We start from the raw sequence: 22681 nt of genomic DNA on the forward strand, positions 1-22681 counted from the left end.
CTGCCTAAATATCTTGGGCCTTCGCCTATCACACTTTTGTGGATGGTGCATAGGGTCTTAAACTGCACTCGTTTCCTCACCGGTAACCAGTGGAGTCTAGTCAGCAGGGGGCGGGAAGGAGTCCTAGAGGGAACGTTCAGGACTGTCCTTGCCGCCGTATTTTGGACTACTTGTAACTTATTAAGTTGTCCTTCGTTGGCTCCTAAAAGAAGACCGTTACAGTAATCCACTCTGCTGATGACTAGCGCCTGCACAAGTGTTTTCCTGTGGCAATCTGGTAAATAGGGAAACACTCTTCTTAGCATCCCAAATTGCCCGAAAGCAGGTACCAGCCACCTGGTTTACATGATCTTTAAACGTGAGTGTCTGATCTAGTAACACTCCCAAGTTTTTTACCGTACTCTTAGGGCTGGGAACAGAGCCTAATTCTGAGGGGCCACCATTCAGGTGACCAGTGTGTTGCCGCTTGTCCAAACAGCATGACCTCTGTTTTCTCTACGTTGCATTGAAGACAGTTTGATGACATCCACTCTGATATTGCTCTCATTCCATCTGCAAATAATCTTTTTATAGCAGGGGTCAGACTTTTAAAAGGAAAGAGGAGTTGGGTGTCGTCAGCGTACGACACCGGGGTAAACCCAAATGATCTTGCTAAGTTGGCCAAGGGGGCCACATACACATTGAAAAGTGTCGGGCTTAAGCATGAGCCCTGTGGCACTCCCTTGTTGAGCTCCCTATAGATGTATTTGTGGGAGCCCAGCCAAACTTCTTGGGAGCGACCGGATAGAAAACTTTCCATCCATGTCAGAGCCACTCCTTCCAAACCTACGTCCTTTAAACGATCGAGAAGCACCGTGTGAGACACCGTATCAAAAGCGGCGGAGAGATCCAACAGCACCAATACCTTTGGGGTATGAATCCACTTTGGGGTGCACTAGCGTCTGTAGCAATGGGAGCAACCTATTCACAAGCACCGTGCTTAAGATTTTGTAGTCAATGTTGAGCTTTGACAGAGGGCAACAGGAGCTAATTTTGAGAGAGTCTCTGCCAGGCTTAGGCAGCACAACAATAAGGGTCTCACGGGGAAAGGCAGGCTGCATCCCCTGTTGACGTGCCTCTATATATACCTCAAGCAGCTTGGGGACATGGGTCGCACTGTATGTGGCATAACATCATATTGGAAACCCATCAGTGCCTGGGATGTTGGTCCAAGCCATCTGGCGAATTGCAGCTCTCACCTCTTCTAGCTGAAGGAGCTGTTCCAGTTTCTGATATTGTAGGGGTGTCAGGTGGGGGAGGGCAAATGCCCATATGTATTTCCTTATGCAATCAGGTGAAGGTCCCCGGAGAGGGAGTACAACGTCTCATAGTATTCCAAGAAGACTGCGTTTATCTCGGCTTCAGTGCTCATTATGTTGCAGGCGGTGTCTCAGAATGCCCCTATCAGGGTTCTAGCGATAGCTGAGCACAGCAGCCATGCCAGTGTACAACCTGGTTTGTCTCCCTCTGTATGCTGCCAAGCTAGGTAAGCCTAATAGTCAATGTTGCTAAGTTGTCGCGTCTTGTTTCTATATCGAGTGCGTAGTGCTGTTAATCTTGCCTGAGCTTCGACCACCGTCACTGTGCCCTTCTCAGCCATCCTCATTTGCATCTCTAAGTCAAAAATACTGCAGAATAGGGAAGTCTTTGCTCCCCATGTGGTCCTGAAGCAGTGTCCTTGCATAACTACTTTACTTTCATCACATCCCATTCTATTCCCCTTGATCCGACCGATCCCTCTTTCTCGTCGAAGTAGTAAGGCAAATGTGTGCTCACCGTGGCTTTGAAGACGGCATCAAGGAAAGCCTGCAGACACAGTATCCACATCAGTATCAGAACGTGTACTCCCCCCATCTGAATGTGACTCGAAGAGGGCTGTGGTCTGATGTGGTCTGGCCCAGGTACTCTGAGCTGACCAGAAATACCAAATAGCCCCTGGGTCTGATATACAGAAGAGTGCTTGGATATCCCTTTTACAGGACAGTTTCCCTCACCCACCCAAAGGTGGCATGCTTCATCATAGGGCTACCTCCTCGCATCATGAGCCTGGTCCCTTCCCCAGGCCTCACAAGCTTCTGTTGGGGCGGACAGGGAGGATTCATGCCTGTACCATAGAGGGGCTTGAATTCTCAATGCTGTGCCCCCACTCACCCCAGGCGAGGGGTAAACAGGAGAAAGAGGTCCTTGGACGGCCCCATCAGCAGGAGACTTCGAGAGCCACGTGCCCCATATATCAGCGGCCTTAAGGATCCTCATCAGGGTGCCCAGTAGGGGTACCAGGTCCCCAGCGCAGGTCCCCTGTATGATCCAGGTGGCGGGGTCCTATTGCTCTCAATGCGGTTATCGTCAGTTCGGAGGCAGCCACCGCTAGTGTGGCCAGCTCCCTGTGTCTCGCACGGTGCAGCAGCCATCTCGGCCCCATGCCACCACTTGGGTTTGAATGGGGCCACAACCTTGTCAAATTTGCATTGCAGCACTTGTGTTGGCCAGAGGGCTGAGGTCGGCTCCAGTGCTCTCCCTTGCTCTTTGGGGATGGCACAGCTCCCTCCGCAATGTCCTGTACCAGCCTTGGGGCCTCATTTATGAAAAGTGACGCATCGCTGCGTGAAAACAGCGATGCGTCACTTTTCACTGCGCTCTCCCTGCGACATGATTGATGCGTCATATTTATAATATGACGCATCATGTCGCAAGGAGTTACAGATACGTCAGTATTTCTGACGTATCTGTAGGCGCAAAAGTGACGCATTGCTGGAGTGTGTCACAAAAGTGACGCAACTCCAGCAATGCTTCCTTTCACATGGGGAAAGCCCCATGTGAAAGGGCTTGCGTCAGTCTTACGCCTGCTGTGAGGCAGGCGCAAGATTTTGACGCAACACCGTCCTAAAAGTGACGCAGTGAAATCTCATAGATTTCACTGCGTCACTATTACGAGGCTTTTTGCGGGTGAACGCCCCCTCTGCATACATTATACCTGACGCAGGTATTATGTAGCGAAGGGGTTTAAAAAGTGACGCATCTGCTTAGATGCGTCACTTTGTAAATAGTGCGCGTCAGGAGACATGTTTTACGCCGCCGATGCGTCACAAAAAGTGACGCATCGGAAGCGCAAAACTCACGCAACGCCTCATAAATGAGGCCCTTGGTGTTTAGGCCATGAAGGGTGCGCAGGCCAGTCCTCAAAGATTCGTGAGTGGGACCCGCCCCTCCCACCCCCTCCGTCGGAGCAATTCCCCCTGGCCTGTAGCCATCCCCTAAGGAAGGATTCTCCTACACAGTTATGAGCCATCCGTGGGCGTCCACAAGGCAGGACATGTGTAGATGGGCATAGGTCAGAGCAGACCTTTACAGCGGAGCGACCACTCTAGACGCCATTGTAAGACCTGGCATCCTTGGCGTGGTTTCCCCAGTCTTTTTGCCTCTACCTCCCGGACTACATTTTCGCTGGTTTATGTACTCTGGGCTCTTTAGCACTGCTAATCAGTACTAAAGTGCAAGTACTCCCTGTTTATATTGTGCTTCTGATTGGTTCTCCATGATTGCATATTTGATTTACTGGTAAGTCCCTAGGAAAGGGCATTTGGTGCGCCCAGTGCCTGTAAATCAAATACTACTAGTAGGCCACAGCACTGGTTGTGCCACACACATGAGTAGCCCTGTAAACTTGTCTCAGGCATGCCATTGTAGTGCCTTTAAGTGCTGTTTAAATTGCCATGACGGCTTGGCAAGTGCACCCACTTGATAGGCCCTAACGTTCCCTTTTTCTACATGTAAGGCACCCCTAGAGCCATACAGCTGAAAGAATCGACGGAGCATCTGCCCACAGCCGAAGAAACCGCCACAGTCCGAGTTCAGGGCACTGTGTCTCCAAAGTCCAGGACCCCCGCACAGACTCTGACACAGGCCCTGCTGTGTGGCTAAAAGAATAGATGAATCGTGGGGCCGCGGCTGAAGAAATCAACTCAGCCCCTGTTTGCTGCCGCTGCGTCAACCTCCAGCATGTTTGGATTTCCATTCATTGCACCTGTGTGCCAAGTTTTCCACCTGCAGACCGGAACCATCTTGGAATTTGACGCATCGCTTCCCCTTACAGTCCGGATTCAACGCAACACTTCTAATGTGCAGCATAACTGACACATCGCCTCACCAGGGACGCACGAATCGACGCATCGCTGTGTTTTCCGACGCTTCACTCCTCTGCAGCTGTTTTTCCTTGTGGACTTTGACACATCAAAGGTACTTTGTATAAAAACACCGCATCCATGGAGTACTATGGACAGATTTGCTTAAAAACTTTCAAAATGATATTTTAAGTTCTCTAAGTTGGATCTTTGTCGGTTTGGTCTTGTTTGGTTTAGACAAAGATTGTTTATTTTTCTAAACTGGTGTAGTGCCCATTTGAAGTGTTTTCAGTGTGTTACTGTGTGTGTTATGTACAAATGCTTTACACATTCTGGGATAAGCCTGACTGCTTGTGTCAAGGTACAAATGGGGTGAGCAGGGGTTATCTTTGGTGTGTAACTCCCTTACCCTGACTAGAAGGAAGGGTCCCTACTTGGATATGGTGCAAGCCATTGCCAATTAGAGACCCCCATTTAAAACAGCCATCTTGGCCACGCCCTCTACTAGTAGTAACAATAATAGTAATAACAATAGTAATATAATAATAACAATAATAATAAAAATAATGTTAGTGGTAACAGTAATAATATTAACAACAGCAATAATAATAATATTGGTAATAATAATAACAATAATAGTAATGACAGCAATAATAATAATAATGGCAGTTAAAAAAACGACGATTATTAATATTATGGTAATGATGATAATAATAATAATAATATTAATAATAATAATAATAATAATAATAATAATAATAATAATAATAATTTGTGTTTCCATCATCCTTAGCAGTACACAGCAGGTGCTGTGAAGCTGTCTGCTTGCAGCAGTTTGCTGCTCATAGTACAAGACTGTTGAGGGTAGAATATTATTGGATGCCCAGCTCTGTATGTAAATTTGTCTCTGCTTGCAGGCACTAGCCTGAATCCTAAAATGGGGATTGAACGCTCATGAAAAGCTCCTCACCGACAACAGCGCAGACTAGAATCTGCCGCAGCCGCTTGGGTCTTATATTTGAATTAATTTGTATATTCATGATGTCCTGAGCAGGGTACCTCAGGCTAAGCACTGCATTCTGCCTCGTGCAACAAGAGACTAGATGAATATTCAATGGATGCTCATGAAGCAGGATTGGCCCCATCCCGGTGCCGCGCGCCTGTCTCGCACACACGCGCCGCCATTTTCCAAGAGGGCATTCGACAGGGTGGAGGTGGCATGAAGGTAGCGCAGAAATCTTTTAACAAAGAACCTGACCACAGGCAGACAGTTCTGCAACCCAGGTGTCATGCCCGGTAATATCTCTTGACACCACACAGTAATCCAAAGTGGCACACAAGACAACGCAGTGGCCAGGTCGCCAAAAACAACCTGATGGGATCTGTGTTTCCACTTTTGGAAGAAGCTAAAAAAACTGTGGACTGACATCTCCAATCAGAATGAAAGAGGCTGCATAGCTGATGCTCTGACTTTTACATTTTAGGAAACAAGAACTGAATGTCTGAGGTGCAGCTATAGATTTCCAGAACACAACTAAATGGTTTTTGAGAGTGCAGGAAAGGAGTGTGACTCGGTTCAAGTAATCGTGAATATAGGAAGTAGTAAATCATTTTCAACAAAGCACATTTTTGTTTTAATTTTTTGTACTATAATCGACTAGTGAGGATTCCAATCTTGCGGGAGTAATTGTGTATATTTTATTTCAGAATTACATGAATATAGTGCTTTTCAGAATATTCTGAATTTCAGCGCTCTAATAGGATATACCAGCTTAAATTTTTTAATTCAGCAAACGTTTTTCCCAAATGATAAGACACTTTTGCATCCAAAAGGATATTTTTTTTCTCAAACTAATACAATGCCAATACTAATTAACTAAAGTATACCTAGTAGCAAAAAGGCCAGATTACCATATTGGTGCTCACATGCATGACAGCAAGCAACCAGAGGAGCAAATGAGGGAAAACGAGTATTATAACCAGCCCAGAAGAAGACCTGGATTCAAGAAAGGGTAGGAACGTGTTGATATGTCGATGGAGCCTGTCACTTTAAGCACATTATTGAAGCAAACCAAAGTATAAAGCCAGCTGATAAACAAGAATTTCAGACAATTACGTTTTTACTAATGCATTTTATTTCACGTTTTGATATGTCTATAAGAATCACTGGATTATTGTACTACAACAAGGAACTAGAGATAGAGCATGGCATGATATGTGCATGTATACGGATCAGCGTCTACTGCTCACTTGAATGTGGTGTGACTAACCCTGGGCGGAGTTCGCGGAGTTGCACTACGCGCAACTCCGGGAAGTGGCAAAAAAACTCTGCCACACTACGTGACGCTCCGCAAGCGGCAGAGTTCCATAGAAAAATGCTGTTCGCAGAGATTGCACAGTGCGGATGCTTGTCCGCACTGTGCAATCATCACGAACGGCACCTTGCACAGCGCAAGCGGTCCCTTCTTTCCCTTTTCTGTTGCTTGAATACATTTTTACTCCAGCGGCAGCTTTCACAATGCGAACAAGCAGTTTCTCATCGCGGGCGTTCAGGTTTAATATATCTTTATGCAATATTGACAAGTACTCCATTTCTGCTTGTATAGCTTTCCTCACATGTTACAGATCCTTGAACCACCTTCTGTCTGTTACCTCTGCTCATACCTTTTTCCAGGGGCAGGCCTGACAGGCACCCTCTTTGTAAGCCATGCACGGCACGGATTTGAAGCATTTCAGGCACTCCATTTTAGATCATTGTTTACCAATAAGTCACCAAAAAGCTGCAATCATGGTGAAAATCCACAATAAATAAATTGATGGAACATCAAGTGAGGGTTAGTGGTATCTGACCAGTCTGAATTCTTCCTGAAGCCACACTGTCTACTGTTCCATCAGGTAATAAAAATAAAGTGATTTCAATCCAGTTATGGCAGGCAGAGTCTAAATAGTGATGGCTGGTGCACAGCATTATAATTCTACCAGCTGGTTGTTGTGAAGGTGCAAAAGTTTGTTACCTTTACTAAACTTCACCTGCAGGTGAAATACCTTTTTAACTGGAGAACTATCTATCAAAAATAGGCTTCAAATCAAATACATTTCTAAAAGTGGCTATGTAGTAAAAAAACTTGGCAAAGTTGATACAATCCAACTTCATTTCAGGACTTATCCATAATGGTTAATTATCGCCAGATGCCTACCTCAAAGCACTCATAAGAGAAGGTAAGGAAGTGAGAATGGACAAAGGGAGAAGTTCACAAAACAATAAAAAGAAGTCATTTGTGCTGATCAAACAGCAGAATGTCTGGCAAATAGAATGTCTTTGATGCTGATATTAGTAGAAGGTCTGAAGGCCCAGGGCGGAGACGTCCAAGTCCAGTCTTTACCTCGGGTCGAGGCAGATCTAGATATCCCTAGACAAAAAAGATTTGAGATCTTTCCTGTAATTTAAGGTAGTTACTGAACAGTATTACAAACTATAGAGGCTTCTACTTATGATATGTTTCTATTGGGACTTCCCCCTTGCTTTCTGGATGCAACTGGTACCCACTGTAGATGTTGTGAACTTCGTATACTTTGCCAGGACAAAGATTGGAGGCAGCACTAAATGATCCATAAGCTGCCACAGATAATGGCTCTGGCCCTGAAGGTGCAGATGTTGACAATCTGTGGGAATCAATGCACATTACAAAGAGGACCACAAATAATTGATGTTCTGGATAATGTAGGATTGGAAGCAAGGGAGGCAAATTAACAGTGAGTACCTGAATAGATGTATAACAAGCATGACTATCAAACTTTAAGCAAAAGACCAGGTAAGGTGGCTCGTCTTCTAAATGTATTGCAGGCATTGCCAAAGCCAATCGGTCTGGCCTTGCCATGCTGCGGCTATGGTTATTATTCCTTTATTTCAAGGATATACCAAAAAACGAAAACATGATGCCATATAAATGTTTGTCATAGTACAGAAGACCCTCCATACCCCTTAATCCTCTACACTTTTTCATGTATATTCAATATGCAGACTTTATTCATCATGTTTGTTTTTCAAATTTTGAATCATAAATAATTCCTTGAGTTATATTTAGCAGTCTTTTGGAGGAGACAATCATTAACATGAAACAAGCAGCGTGAAGCATTCATGCAAATTAATCACATTCAAATAGGAACAAAACATATGTTTTAAAGGAACAGGCAACATAAAAAAGTTTCTGACTTCTATACAGAAATCAATAGGTATGCGAATCCTTAATTCCTTTTTAGACAGCTGTACCCCATGGATGAATGCTTGCATCCAATGAGGCTCCATATGAGGGCACTGAAGGGGTGCTCAAATGTTATATAGGTGTCTGTTTTTGTGTTTTGTGTTGTGGAAATCTTTTACAGTTGTAAATGGCACATAATAACGTACGCGTTTCGACCTCCATTTGTGGGACAACAATTAAGTGAGATCTTCCTCCGGCCGAGTATAAGGTTGGGAAAAAGGTCTGGAAAGTGAGGCAGAGAGAATAGACACTGGAAGACTGAAAGAGGTAGTAGCTATGCTGAAAAGAACAGCCATGTTACCCAGAGCAAAAAGTGAAGACATTAAAAGATGCTGTGCTAAAATGTTAAAAGGGATGTTAGGCCTATCAAAGAGAAGTAAAAATAAGTGGAATGATTCATTTCTCTGTTAGTCCCACAAACTTTCATACAGGAAAGCATGGGCATGATTTTTACACAGAACTTTCTCATCCTTGCACTTAAACCCATTCTCTTCTAATAACAGGATTGCTAAATTGCTAACTATCCATACTCAGATATAATATAATTTAAGACTACAGAGCCATACAAGGTGAAACATGGGACCCCTTTTATGGGTGTGCACAGTTGCAAAGGTTTTCAGCAGTAACTTACGGAGGGACCCTGTAGTTGACAGCGTATATGCTCCGCGGGCCTTCATTCTCACCCCATACCTAAATCAAACATATCGGGGATCCCGTGGGGGCCATTAGGATGCGTTCGCCACAGTGGCGGGCGCATCCCGCATATTTAACAATGCGGCAGGCTGTGCTGAAAGCACCCCTCGCCACAATGCTAAAATGCACGTCATGCACAATGTGACAGGCACCTCGCAGTGCCTGCCACATTGTACATTGCAATGCCGGGGGGTATCATAGGTACCCCTCCATGTGCACCCCCCACCCCCAGAGTCCCTGGGGGCCCGCAACGGGCAAGAGATTCCCGCATGCCTTTCCGTGGCGGCAATGTCAACACGGAAAGGCATGTGTCCGCCCCCATCATAATATGGATGGTGGTGTCTAGCAGACACTGCCACCATATTAAACTCTTTTCCGCCCGGTCGACTTGTCGACCAGGCGGAAAGCGGCGGCCGGTCTTTCCGTCCATCGTGGTCCCCCTGCCATAGTAATATGGCGGGGGGAAATGGGTGGCGGGCGGGGACGGATCTCCGGCGGATCGCCACGGCCATTGGGGGGCGGTGGCGATACTCCCGAGATCCTAATGACCCCCTTAGTGTTTAAATACAAATTGATTTAATTTAGCAAAACACGGTTTGTCCATTTGTCACGTGCATGTAGTACTTAAATGCACCTATGCTGCTAGTTTTTGCCTGCTCTTTTTGCATCTTGTGTTCCTGACTACAACTCCCATGATGCGTTGCTGGGTAGCAGCGAAGAAGTGGACTGGAATGGCAGTTCAACAGGTTTGCCTGGCCTTACTAAGTGTGCATTTTGTCACTTAAAGGGGGCAAGTGTACTTTAGCATTAATTTTACCTTGGCTGGTGGTGAGGCGGCGGAGGTGTTGATGTCCTTGACACCAATGATGGATTCAGTCTGTATGGTGGGGTCCACCAACTCCTCAGGAGGCGTTGATGCTGGCTGGGTGGTTGGTCCTCCGCTGGTCTTCTTTGCCTCAACAAGCCTGCTTGCTACCTTCTTCTTTGCCCTTATCCACGTCACACCAGCACTTGCATATTTCTTCAATGGAGCGCTGTGTGACCTCATTGCTCTGATTTTTTCGTGGGTTTCCAGCCAGGTTTTCCATTTCTCCAACTATGGAACATGGAGGGAGTTCATTCCAAACAACTTTTCATGTCTCTTGGGCACTTCCTCTATTTGGACCTTAATTCTTTTTCACTTTTTCATTTTTTTTCCATCCTCCAGCCTACTTTCTGTTCTCCTGGGATGCCATGCTTGGTGGCTGCGCATAACTCTTCACTGTGACTGCGCTCCCGGGTGTTGAGATCCTTCTCTTTGTCTCTTACTCAGCCTCAGACCCTCGTAAACAGCATGGCAAGCCTCAGTTGTGAGGTCATCATGCTGCTCCTAAGGGCAACATTCGCAATTAGCGATTAGCAAATAATCGCTAATTGTGATTGCAAAGTTTTGGTAATCGCTAATATTTAGCAATTTTTTTATTACATTACATTTAGCGAATACCTATTTGCGAATCGGTAAAATTCTGTAATAGGCAATCGCTAAATGTGAGTTTGTTGACGGGGAGCCAGTGTAGGTGTCTCAAGTGGGGGGAGATGTGGCCGTGTCGTGGTACGTCGAGGATCAGTCATGCCAAGGTGTTTTGAATGCGTTGTAGTCGTTTGATGAGCTTGGTTGGGGCTCCCGCGTAGAGGTCATTTCCGTAGTCGAGTCTGCTACTGACGAGGGCCAGGGTGACTGTCTTTCTTGTATCTGTCGGGATCCATCTGTAGATATTGCGGAGCATGCGGAGGGTGTTGAAGCAGGAGGAGCAGACGGCGCTGACTTGCTTGGTCATTGAGAGCGTTGAGTCAAGGATGATTCCCAGGTTGCGTGCGTGGTCGGTGGGTGTCGGGGCTGCCCCCAGTGCCGTCGGCCACCAGGAGTCATCCCAGGCTGAAGGGTTGGAGCCGAGGATGAGGACCTCCGTCTTTTCCCAGTTCAGCTTCAGACGGCTGACCTTAATCTATTTGGCGACGACCTTCATTCCTTCGTGGAGTTTGGCTTTGGTGGTGATGGGGTCCTTGGTGAGGCAGAGGATCAGTTGAGTGTCGTCGGCTTAGGAGATTATGTTGAGGCCATGCTGTCGGGCGACATGTGCGAGCGGGGCCATGTAAATGTTGAACAGTTTCGGGCTAAGGGAGGATCCCTGGGGTACGCCGCAGATGATCTCGGAGGCTTTGGAACGGAATGGGGGGAGGCAGACGCTCTGGGTTCTGCCGGAGAGTAAGGAGATGGGCCATTCCAGAGGCTTGTCTCGGATCCCTGCAGCGTGGAGGCGTGCGCGTAGAGTGCGGTGGCAGGCGGTGCCGAAAGCGGCGGAGAGGTCTAGGAGGATGAGTGCTGGGGTCTCACCATTGTCCAGCTGGGTCCTGATGTCGTCGGTGGCGGCAATGAGGGCAGTCTCGGTGCTGTGGTTGCTGCGGAACCCTGACTGGGAAGGGTTCAGGATTCTGTTTTCTTTGAGGTATCGGGTTAGCTGTCTGTTGACGATTTTCTAAAATGACCCAAGGGGAGCAGAGAGATGGGTCGTAAGTTCTTGAGGTCTCTTGGGTCTGCCTTAGGCTTTTTGAGTAGGGCGTTAATCTCGGCGTGTTTCCAGCTCTGTGGGAAGGTCGCGGCCTCGAGGGAGAGATTGATGATGTTGTGCAGGTGGGGTGCGATGGAGCTGCTTGCTTTGTTGAAGACGTGGTGCGGGAATGGGTCTGACGGAGAGCCGGAGTGGATTGTGCTCATGGTCTTGATGGTGTCATCGACGCTCACGCTGGCCCAGGCTAGCAAGGGGTCATGGTCAACAGTGTGCGGAGGGTCTGTTGTGTTGCTGACTGTTGGAGCTGTCTGGGTGTTGAAGCTGTCGTGGATGTCTGCTATCTTGCGGTGGAAGAAGGTGGCGAGGGAGTAGCACAGGGCTTGCGGATGTCGTTGGTGTTGAAGCTGGGGTTGGAGAGTTCCTTCACGATGTTGAAGAGCCCCTTGCTATTGTGTGCGTTGTTGTCGAGGCGGTCTTTGAAGGAGGTCCTCTTGGCCACTCTGATGGGATGGTGGTGGTTGAGGATGGCAAAATGTCTTTGGAATAAAATTCTTCTCAATTTATTTCTTGTTGAACGGTAGATGAACTTCACCAACTCCAAAGATTATCAAATTCACATACAAACATTTGATACCTCAAACTTAAAGCACTTTTTACATTTGTAGCTCAAAGTAGGGGTCACATGGATTAAGAAAACTTTAATGCAGTGAAGAAAGACCCAGAAAACCTAGACGGTCTGGCACCAACTCTCTATTGAAGAAAGTGAAACCATTCCTCCCAGGAACTAACTTCCAAACAGCAGTTCAAGCTGTCGTACTATCCCATCTAGATGATGTATGTTTTCCTCCAAGGCATCACTGACTCCACACCAGCCTACCATAAGGCATCCTATACATCACAGCATGTCGAATCCAGGGCCTGAAGAAATATGATCACATCGCCCCCATCCTGGTGGAACGTCCACTGGTTCCCCTTGCCAGTTCTCATCATCTTCAAAGCCAGCTGCAAACCCATCAAGACCTAAACCCCTCATATCATGCTGACATGATCACGCTGTCTGGTGATTATAGGCACATCCATAGCCAGACCAATAATAGGCTGCTGACAAACAAGTGTCAAAATATACAAGGCAACTGCCCTTTCCCTCCTAGGCATCCAGGATCTGGAACAACATCATGCATTCATTGGGGCCACCCCAACTCTTCTCCAATTTAGGAAAGAGCTGAAGCTGCCACTCTTTGGAGAACACTACATCATGATGTGGTAACAGCCCTCATCAGCTACCTCTCAAATCACTTGTTAACTAAATCCTTGCCTTTGATCCTGTACAGTACTCCGCTGCCTTTGGCTAAGGTGCTAGTATAAAAATACCACATACATTTAAACGGTACACAGTATATTCTGTTTTGATTTCCTTGAAACAGAATGTGTGACAGAACCCACTTTTTCTAGCTTGCTGTAAGATATAGCGACGTGGAACAGGGAAGGATTGCAGGACAAACATTCTTAGAAAACTTTTCAGAACTTCCAAGCCACCCACATGGTTTTGGAGCAGAGATAGGCATCTCGCCACTTCACAGTTTTGGAAGGCACTAGAGTAGGTGATGCCCAAGCTTTAAAGATAACATTGATCTGCGGATCCCACTTACAACAATATGCTCATGGCTGCGGTATCCTCAAAACCTGCAGTACTTAAACGTGTTTGACAATTTTCCCTATATTAAAAAAGGCGACAAAGCAGACCCAGCAAGTTATGGGCCAATCTCACATCTCGATTCTGTAGTGATAATCGGTGCAGTGTTAGCTCGTCTGTTAAGGCAGCGGAGAATTACCTTACTGCTTTTTCAGCAGTTCAAAAAAGAAAACATAAAAGATAATAACAAGACTTGGGGTGGGGGGCTGGCTCTGTGACGCCAGAGAAGGGGATGAGTGGTTTGCACTCCTCTAAGGCCTCCTCTAGGGCCGGGCAAACCATCATGCGCACTAGCCATGTTCTCCACTGGGCTTTGTTGCACAGCCTCGTAAAGAACATGCCCAGGCTCCCAGGCACTGCCTGAGAAAGGAGAAGAGGGGTGCGGCGGCAGGAGTGGCATGCAGTGGCACGACGGAGAAGGTACGTTTATTTATTTATTCATCCCGCCCATTAAGCAGGATCAATACCTTTCCTTATTTGAGTATTTATTTTTTGGCTCAGGGTTCTTGATTGGCCAGTCTTGCATATCTTGACACCAAATTTCCAATGGCCAATGGGTCTCTTTGTAGTCTCCCCAACCCCTGGAGGGGAGGTTGTTTTGCTCCTCTATTGGAAATGTATAGGTCTCAATGCATTTCAATAGCTTTATATATGGAGCCGAGGAGTGGCGGATCTCAAACTGTGTGGCCATCCACAGAGAAGAAAACAAATTTCTTCACAAAAATATATCTGTTCCCCACTCTGACTCAAATTCTATTTGTCACGAAGAACTTGGTCTCTCTTTTATAGAAGACCAGATCAAGATCCGGCCCACCTTATTATGGCTCTCAATTTGGAAAAATAATGAGACTGCATGAGCAAAGACATATTAGCTGATTGCCTTTCTTTAGACAAAGGGTTAGAGATCCCTTGGATTGTGCATGTTAAAGCTGCAAATAGCAAAATTGGAATGGAACATTTTTTTGCGGACCCATCAACCTGCCACATAACTATCTGAAAGAGTGTGGCCAGAGCTTTTTACAATCTTGAGGAAACCTGATGGGTAAGGCTTTTGGTGGAACAGATAACCATTGTTAGGTTGGGGGAGCTCTTTATTGTTTTGATTTAAGTCTGATACTGTAAAGTATTTGCCTTGTTTCTCTCTGGGCTACACACAGAATCTTGATGCTAAGTCCTGCCCATGTGATAATTTATCAGGATAAGGCTTGCTTCATTTTATATTCTTTTGTAAATTGCCTTTTAAAAAAAGTATTGCCACAAAATTGGCCAATGTAGACCAGCTTTCAGATTTTTATTACTTTTATCTGAAATTAATGTTATTTTGTATACAGGGGCATTTTTTAAAACTTTCTGTGTGAGCACGCAAGTCCATACTGTTATAATTTCCCTATTTTGTGCTGTTTGCATGTTTTCGCATTATATTATTATGTGCTGTATGCACATTTTCTTATCTAATTTTATGAACTGTCATTTTAACTTCACTTGTATTGTGAGTCTGCTTTTATGGGCACATTTTATGCTGCCGAATACAGGCTTTTATTAATTGATTGATTGAGTTTGTATATTCATACGCCTATATATATATTTTCAATAATGTTTTATAGTGGCGTAGAAAGACTATGGGGCTTGGAGCCCGTTGGCCAGTCAAAACCAGTTCGTAATCTCAATGGGCAGGCCTTTCTGCCCTTGGGAATACAATGTTCGGTTTCCGGCAAGGTTTCCATATTGGCCTGTCCAACATGGACACCATGTCATAAAGCATGTTAGGGGGCCCCCATCAGAGCCCGCTTGTGTGTGGGGCCTCCTTTTGGGGGCTGAGGGGACACCTATGGTGCCCCCGTGTTGATTCCTGCACCCCATGGTAGCCACCTATAGGTGCCTGCCACGCGGTGCAGGGATAAACAACACCTCCCATTTCCCTATGGTAGCATGCATTATGGCCAGTTTGCTGCCGCGATGCATGCTCTCATAAGGAAATGTGGAATGTGACCAAACAGTGTTCGGTCGCATCCAAATGAGGCAGTCGGGACCGTCAACCGGATGTCGGTCGGTCCTGTTTACGAGACGGCGTCCTCCCGACATCTTAATCGCCCCCTATGTATGTAAACTTCTCATTGATTTTCTCTCATGTTACATCACGCTTGACAATAATATTTCACAGCATGCTTTTGGAAATCGGTATAAAACCAGCTTTTTCCATCCTTTCGGAGAGAGAAACATTTCAATTCCACAGGAACCTGTCCGTTTTGCTACAAGGCTGCAGTCTCAGAACACTCTGGTGCCTCAGAAAAACAAACTGTACTTGCTGTCAGTCAGTCCCCAGCTGCCTGCCCTCAGCATTCAAGTACACAAGCAAGTAATGCCATGCCTTCCAGTGCAAATCACTTTTAGCCAGGGCAAATGAGAACTTGTTGAGTGTCCTGTGACACCAGCATTCATAATAAATACTCTGTATATTTATGATGGCTACAATTATTTTAATATCTGCAATAATCATTTTAAATATTGTCTGCATTTAAAAAGTCTCAAAGCCTTCTAAAAAATAATGCTTCGTATTTTTGTATGTGCTCTGGTGGGGTAAAGGAAAGGGTTCTCATGTGAAACTCTGCGTCTGACCAGTGATATTCTTTAAATGCTGTCTTCCAAACACAAACTCTCATTGGGTTATTGATGGTCGCTGGATTCTTAAAGTTATGGTATAAAGAGGTCTTAGTTGATGCCAGGAGCTTGAGATGATAAATCGGTTGCAGCACAAAAACATTTTGAAAAAATAAATTAAAATGGGGTATTTTACTGCATAATTTTCAATTTTTTTATTTGAAATGGGTTAAAAAATTCCTTTGGTGTCATACTATTGGTCTGTAGGCATCATTTGTAAACAAAGTACTTGCACCCACATAGACACCGCCTGCGTTTTATACCTCTAATGCATCTCATCTTTACTTCATCAGCTGGTGAGGACAGACAAGTGGTATCAGTGGATGCACCAAACAAATACCGACAAATTAGATCACTAAAGATAGTGGATAGCACAGCATTTCACGGTCTGATCACTGGTGTTACCCCACAACATGAGAGGTTTGTGGTGCAATGGTCAAAGCTGCCGACTCGGGAGCTGGGGAACCGGGTATCTGTCTCGGCATCAGCTCAACTACCGTGATTCACTGTACAATTCACATAATCCCTCTGTGCCCAAGGACATCGCCTTGAAACCCTCAAGGGTGATAAGCCACATAATATAAATTTACAAATTTAAATATATAAACCTACAAATTTAATAGAGATCACAGCGATATCCTTGATCGCCTTGATGTGTGTAAGGCCAAACTTTCATATATTGATAATTTTTCTGAGCATATCCTGGGAAATGGGCAGGGGATACATTTATGTTAAATTCCATGCTGATAAAGCATCGTCTAGTAAGGTGGTAACACTGCACACCCATGCACCTTATATTAATGTTGTGGCTTCTGCACTTGCACTGACACACTGGCTGAATAACACATACATTGTGTGGTCAGGCTGATTTGTCCTACTTCAGTTGCAGTGACAAAAGGGACATTTTTTTCCAAGTGAGCAATTTTTCTCCAACACAGAGCAATAGAAAAATCAGGAGGAAAGAAAGAACTGAATACCAGTGTTGTGTTGATCGGAAAAACAAACGGGAACAGATAGTTTTGCAATGTTGGTTCATGGGAGAAAATGTATATAAAAGTTATATCACCTCAAAGGAAAGAGGTCATCCGTATTTGTCCTAAAAACATAGAGGCGAATGGGCACCTCAAATGGTGTTCGACAAATAAAACTTTGTATACTCATACTGTATTCCTTAAACAATATATATCAGTTATCCGGTTTTAGGTTTAAACCTATAATGGTGGATACAACCCTACCAAAATGGAAATAGCCATCACTAGTGTAAACATATAAACACTGAAAAAACACCAGCACAACCACAAACTAAATGCCATTCGAAGAAAGGAAAAGTATCGTGAAAGAGTTGCATGTATTTCTTCCTGAAGGGGCTAATGCAAAATAACTTTGTTATACAAGGTAGCAGCAAAAAAAGAATGGGCTAACACTATTCTGCTTGAATTTTGTTGTTTAGGGATGTCACTAAAATATTGTTTCTTCTTCCATTTGCTTTTTTCAGTTTTGTGGTCTTTGGTCTAAAGATGAGGGGTTTAGAATCAGGAAATAACAAAATCATAATTGATATTTTGACTACGTTTGATTCTTTCACTGATAGGTAAAATGGCTTGGTACATAAGAATCTTTCCCAATATTTACCATCACATTTACCCACAGTGAATGGGTAAAATCCGTTGATACATCAGCCCCCTTTTCTAGCGAGTCAGTATTGATAGTAGGAGAATCACCAAACGCTTTAAACATTCACAGCAAGGTGTAGTGGCAGGTATATGTGAAAAGAGTGCTGTCACCAAGCATCTGGGATAATGGTGAAAACATGACACAAGACTTTTGTAAAACATGCAGTGTAGTGTCGCTTGGAATGCTGCTGCAAAAAATTCTTAAAAACTTCAACAAAGATTTGAGTGATATCGTTTATATTTGCAGGGATTCAGCTACGAATGTGAAAAAATTGTGTGTTGACCTGTCAAAATCGATACCTGAGCTGAAGAGCTTTCCTGTAAGAGACCCGTGCCACTTGCTAGATAGTATGCTGACAGCATTTTTACAATCTTCAGAGTTTATGAAGAATGCTATAGACGTTTTAGTCCATTTTGGTGCACTGTTTTGTTAAGCGTGGTAACTAAAACACAAATATTTCTAATTTTGTGTTTTTGGAGCCTCAAAAAAAGAGTTGTCACAACCATGTCATTTAACTGGTGGTTCTCAATCCTAGAAGCCAATGATGCTATATTATCCGTGTGCCAACAGTTTACAGAATCTTTGCTGAGTGATGATGCCAAAGGCAAGAATTGTGAGGATCTTCGGTCTCATATTGATAGTGATGTGAAAAAAGTGCACTCTACGGCATTCTTAGATTTTTACAAGAAAACATGACTCCTGTAGTGGACATAATAAAATAACTAGAATCCAAAAACACTCTTGTCTACCAAGTATACTCACTGAAGAAGTACTCTCAGTGCAGAAAGCAAGCAATAATAAAAGCAAAACGTACCAAAACCACAGGAAAAACACTGTTGCTGTTGTTTTTATTGGCAGTAAAATGTGTAACCACTGATAACCACAGTTTTTTAAGGTATTGAAATCATTTGAAAACACTGAAAAACGCCACCAGAATTTACTAAAAATAGAAACTGAGAATAGGAAAGCCTAAATATATTTCAATAGAAAAAATTGAAAATATTTTTTAAGTCCACATTACTAGCAAACTGCATACTATGTAGTGTAACAACAAGTCATTTCCCCTCCAAACTCCATACCTGAAGGTGTGGGTTTGGAGCATGTGGGACTAACTGGTGTAGTTGCCATAATAGCCTCCCTCTGGTGCTCTGACTGCCTCCCCAGTACAAGTCCTCCCATCCAAGATGTGTGTCTTTTTTTTGTGGAAAATTTCTTTATTAGCAGGATATATGAAGTTATAGTAAGCAGTGCATAACAGGTCGGTACATGAGTCACATATTTGCATCATATGGTCGCACTGACAGGATATACACATTTTTCATTTGTCATTATGTTATCACAACACCCAAGCTAAACTCCCCCCACCCTCGCCCTCCCCCCCTCCAGGCACTTCCTATTCACATTTATACCAGCCCGTGGTGTCGGACATTCTTACACATATATACAGCGTGTGTTGCAGTATACCTGCTGTATGCGTACTAGGGGTATGTGGGGTTAGACACTGTTGTGTTAGCGCCGTCTGTAGCTGTGCACCTGTAGTTCGTGCGATGGGTCCTACCTATCGGTGAGCGCCTCATAAGTGTCAGTCTATGAGGTGGGACTACACCCATTCCTGGTGACCCAAGTCTACAGTGTGTTCTGACTCTGAATCGTTCCCCGACTCAAAGGACCCCAGCAAGGCATTCCAGTCTAGGGAAATGGGGTGTCTCCTAAGCCCTCTGCGTTCTTTGCGCTGCAACGTCGTACTTTCAGCCTTCCCCCACCTCACTAGCTCCGCCCTCCACATCTCAGGGTCCGGTGGCTTGGGGGACTTCCACCTCATGGTGATCGCACGCTTCGCTAATATCATGGCTAAGTCTGTAAACCGTGTGCCTACACTCTTCCTCCGCTCCACAGGGCCCAGTCCCAGGAGGGTATATTCCAATTTGTTGTATGGCTTGGAAGGGACTAGTCTAGCCAGGTCAGATTGTACTGCGGTCCAGTAGTACCCCAGCTTAGGGCAAGCCCACAGCATGTGAACCAGTCGGGCATCCTCCCCCCCACACCTCGGGCATGTATCAGGAGTGTCTGGGAACATAGTGTGCAGGCGGTGAGGCGTCAGATATGCTCGGTGGAGGAGCATGAGCTGTATGAATTTAAACTTCTGGTTCCTCGATACCTTTTTGGGGTACTTCAAGATCCTGTCCCACTCCTTATCTCTGAGTGTTCTCTCAATGTCATGTTCCCACTTATCTCGTAATGGTTGTAGCGAGATGGCCCTGCCCTCTCTTATACCATGCATTATCCACCTGGTCAGGTGGCTGCCAGCCCCCATTAGATATTGCGTCATGATTAGTGGGTTCGTGGGTGGCTCCGTCCCGTCAGGGGCCCATGCCTGTGCTATGTAACATTTCACCCCTGCGTGTAGCAAGAACGACCTCCCAGGTGTGTAATGCGAAAGTCTTCAAATGTCATCATCTTTCCATCATTAAAGAAATCCCCCACCTGTGTCACTCCCAAGTCATGCCAATCTGTAAGCATGTGGTTTGATAGTGTTCGCAGCCCAGCCGGCAACCAAGATGTGTGTCTTGTCCTGAGTCTTTCTCAGGCTGGAAAAGCTGGCAGGTGCCACATGGGGTGGGTTTTAATGACTGCCTGGCACAGTGGGACCATAGTGTCTCTGGGTCAGGCAGTTCTTCTCAGCGTATCAGTCCGGTTGTCTGCTGAGTCCTGGACCAAGCTCCAATGCGTTCAGTCCACATTGGGGGATAGTCTTGCCTGGTTCTTGGGTCTCCTGCGCCCTTAGGCCTTGTAGGTCAGGAAGGCACTGCAGTGTGGGCGATGTGGACTGGGAGTGGGGTCTGAGTGGGAGGGAGACTCTTTTGGGAGTGTGGGCTTTTGATGAGTTGTCAAAGGAACAGAGACACTCAGAATGGCAGACAGGCACAGACAGTGGCACGAATGGGGCAGCTCAGCTGGCAGCAGACAATACTGGGTGACTCATTTAGTCACTCAAGCACAGATGTTCAGTGTTAAATTACTGGCACTGTGGGAGGCAAGTGAGCAGTGTCTGACATCACAGTCAGCAGGTCACCCCTCTGTCGGTCTGGGGCTTGAAGCAGTGTGGTTAGTTGGAGGTAACAGTGACCCCCATCTCGAATTCATACAGCCGGGGGGTCAGGGCAGATTATTTCCATCAACACTCCATATGTCAAAGCTGGGTGCACATGACTGGCTCACCATCAGCACCCAAATCAACTTCAAAGCACTCTACCTCACACCATATGCATCCAAGAAGGGGAACAGCGTTTACTACCCAACTTTTACAACGCTGTGCCTTTACGACGCAACTTTTACAACGCAAGTCGTTACAACGACTTGCGCTGGGGGCCGCTCCAGGATAGGGAATAGTTTAATTTACTATCCAACTCCTTCCCTACTATCCACGGGGACTGTAGTTGGAATAGTAAATTAAACTATTCACTATCCAGCACCCCCAACGCAAGTCGTTGTAACGACTTGCGTTGTAAAAGTTGCGTCGTAAAGGCATGCGTTGTAAATGCATGCGTAGTAACGACATCCATCCATCCAAGAAGTACTCATCATATCTTTGCAGCAATAAAAACCTCCTCCAGATACCCACTCTGCTCTAGACTCACATCCCAAAAACTTCTGTTTGGAAAGGCCCACACTCAGACCCTCTGCGCTGAGTGCAGCTTCCTCAACTTCAACACAAGACTCAAAACCTACCTGAAATCTCCATTCCCTTAGTCCTCCAACAAGCTGAAGAACAGTGAGGTAATCTGGTTACACCTCTGCCCTACACAAGCCATTCATTCACCCACACAGCTGAAGAATAACAGGCCTCTTTTAAAAGATGTCTTCCCCTATTTCATTGAAAAGCTTTACTATATTTTTGGTTTATAGGGCCGGAATTAGTTAAGGTACACCACCCAGACTTCAGAGGAGAGTAAGAACAAACAAATATAGTGTGAACAGTTGAACTCAAACCGGTTTCAAACTTTTTATAAACTGAAAATACTAGTTTTAGGATGTTAAAAAAAAATCCTATGAGGGGCGCTTGTTTGTCAAATTAGACAAGAGGTACCACCAATTTTGACTTGAAGCGTTCCCTGACCTTCAAGTACAATTAACCATACCCAGCTCTGGCATAACACCTCATCCCTGACTCACTGCATCCCTTCCTGTCCCTGCATCTGCTACATTCCGGCAGCCTTCAGCACTGAGGATGGTATTGCACAGGCCTGGTGCACACACATTTTCACAATCTGTTTGAAGGGTCTGCACCTGTGTGCCTGTCTAGAGATTGGCAGTTCCGGCTGGACTGTTCCCAAAAAGCACAGTGTCAAGGCTGATTTGTATATGGCCAGGTCTAAACTTGGGTGGCTTGGTGAGCAAAACAATGATGGATTTAACCCAGATCTCTTGACTGGGGGTGAATGTTTTGATTTGTTCTGCATTCCGTCCATCAATTGTGTGTCTTTTAGTACACTCATGATGTGGCTGGGCTGTTTCAAATAACAATGACTTACTGCCTGGAAGGCTTTCGCTGGGTGGAAAAGGAGAAGGTTGGTTTTTCAACAGCGTTGCTTGGATGCATTCAGTAATTAAGGTCCAAATGTGTCAGTCTTGTACTTCTAGAAAACCCAGTCCTTTGGGGTTGGGAAGAGGGGTGACAAAGAGCTTCTATTGGGATGCTGACAAAGTCTGTAGGCTTTTAGCCAAGATGGCTAGCATCCGAGTAGCCTACACAGATATGGCAATAATATGTCAAAGAACCATTTGATATTAGCTGTTTTTGTTCTGCAGCTTCTTTGCACTTGTAGTCCTCCAGAGCATAGTCTAGGAACGAGGAGGTGTGTCAGTAGCCTGAGTGCCATCCATGAGGTTATGCGATGTCATTAGCTTTTATTCTACAGCTTCTTTGCCAAGGCTGAGCATTGCCACACAGTGCTGCTGAGCCGGGCAAGGAGCTGTGCATGCTGAACTTGT

This window comes from Lissotriton helveticus, chromosome 10 (assembly GCF_964261635.1).
Source record: "Lissotriton helveticus chromosome 10, aLisHel1.1, whole genome shotgun sequence".
NCBI classification, from domain to species: domain Eukaryota; kingdom Metazoa; phylum Chordata; class Amphibia; order Caudata; family Salamandridae; genus Lissotriton; species Lissotriton helveticus.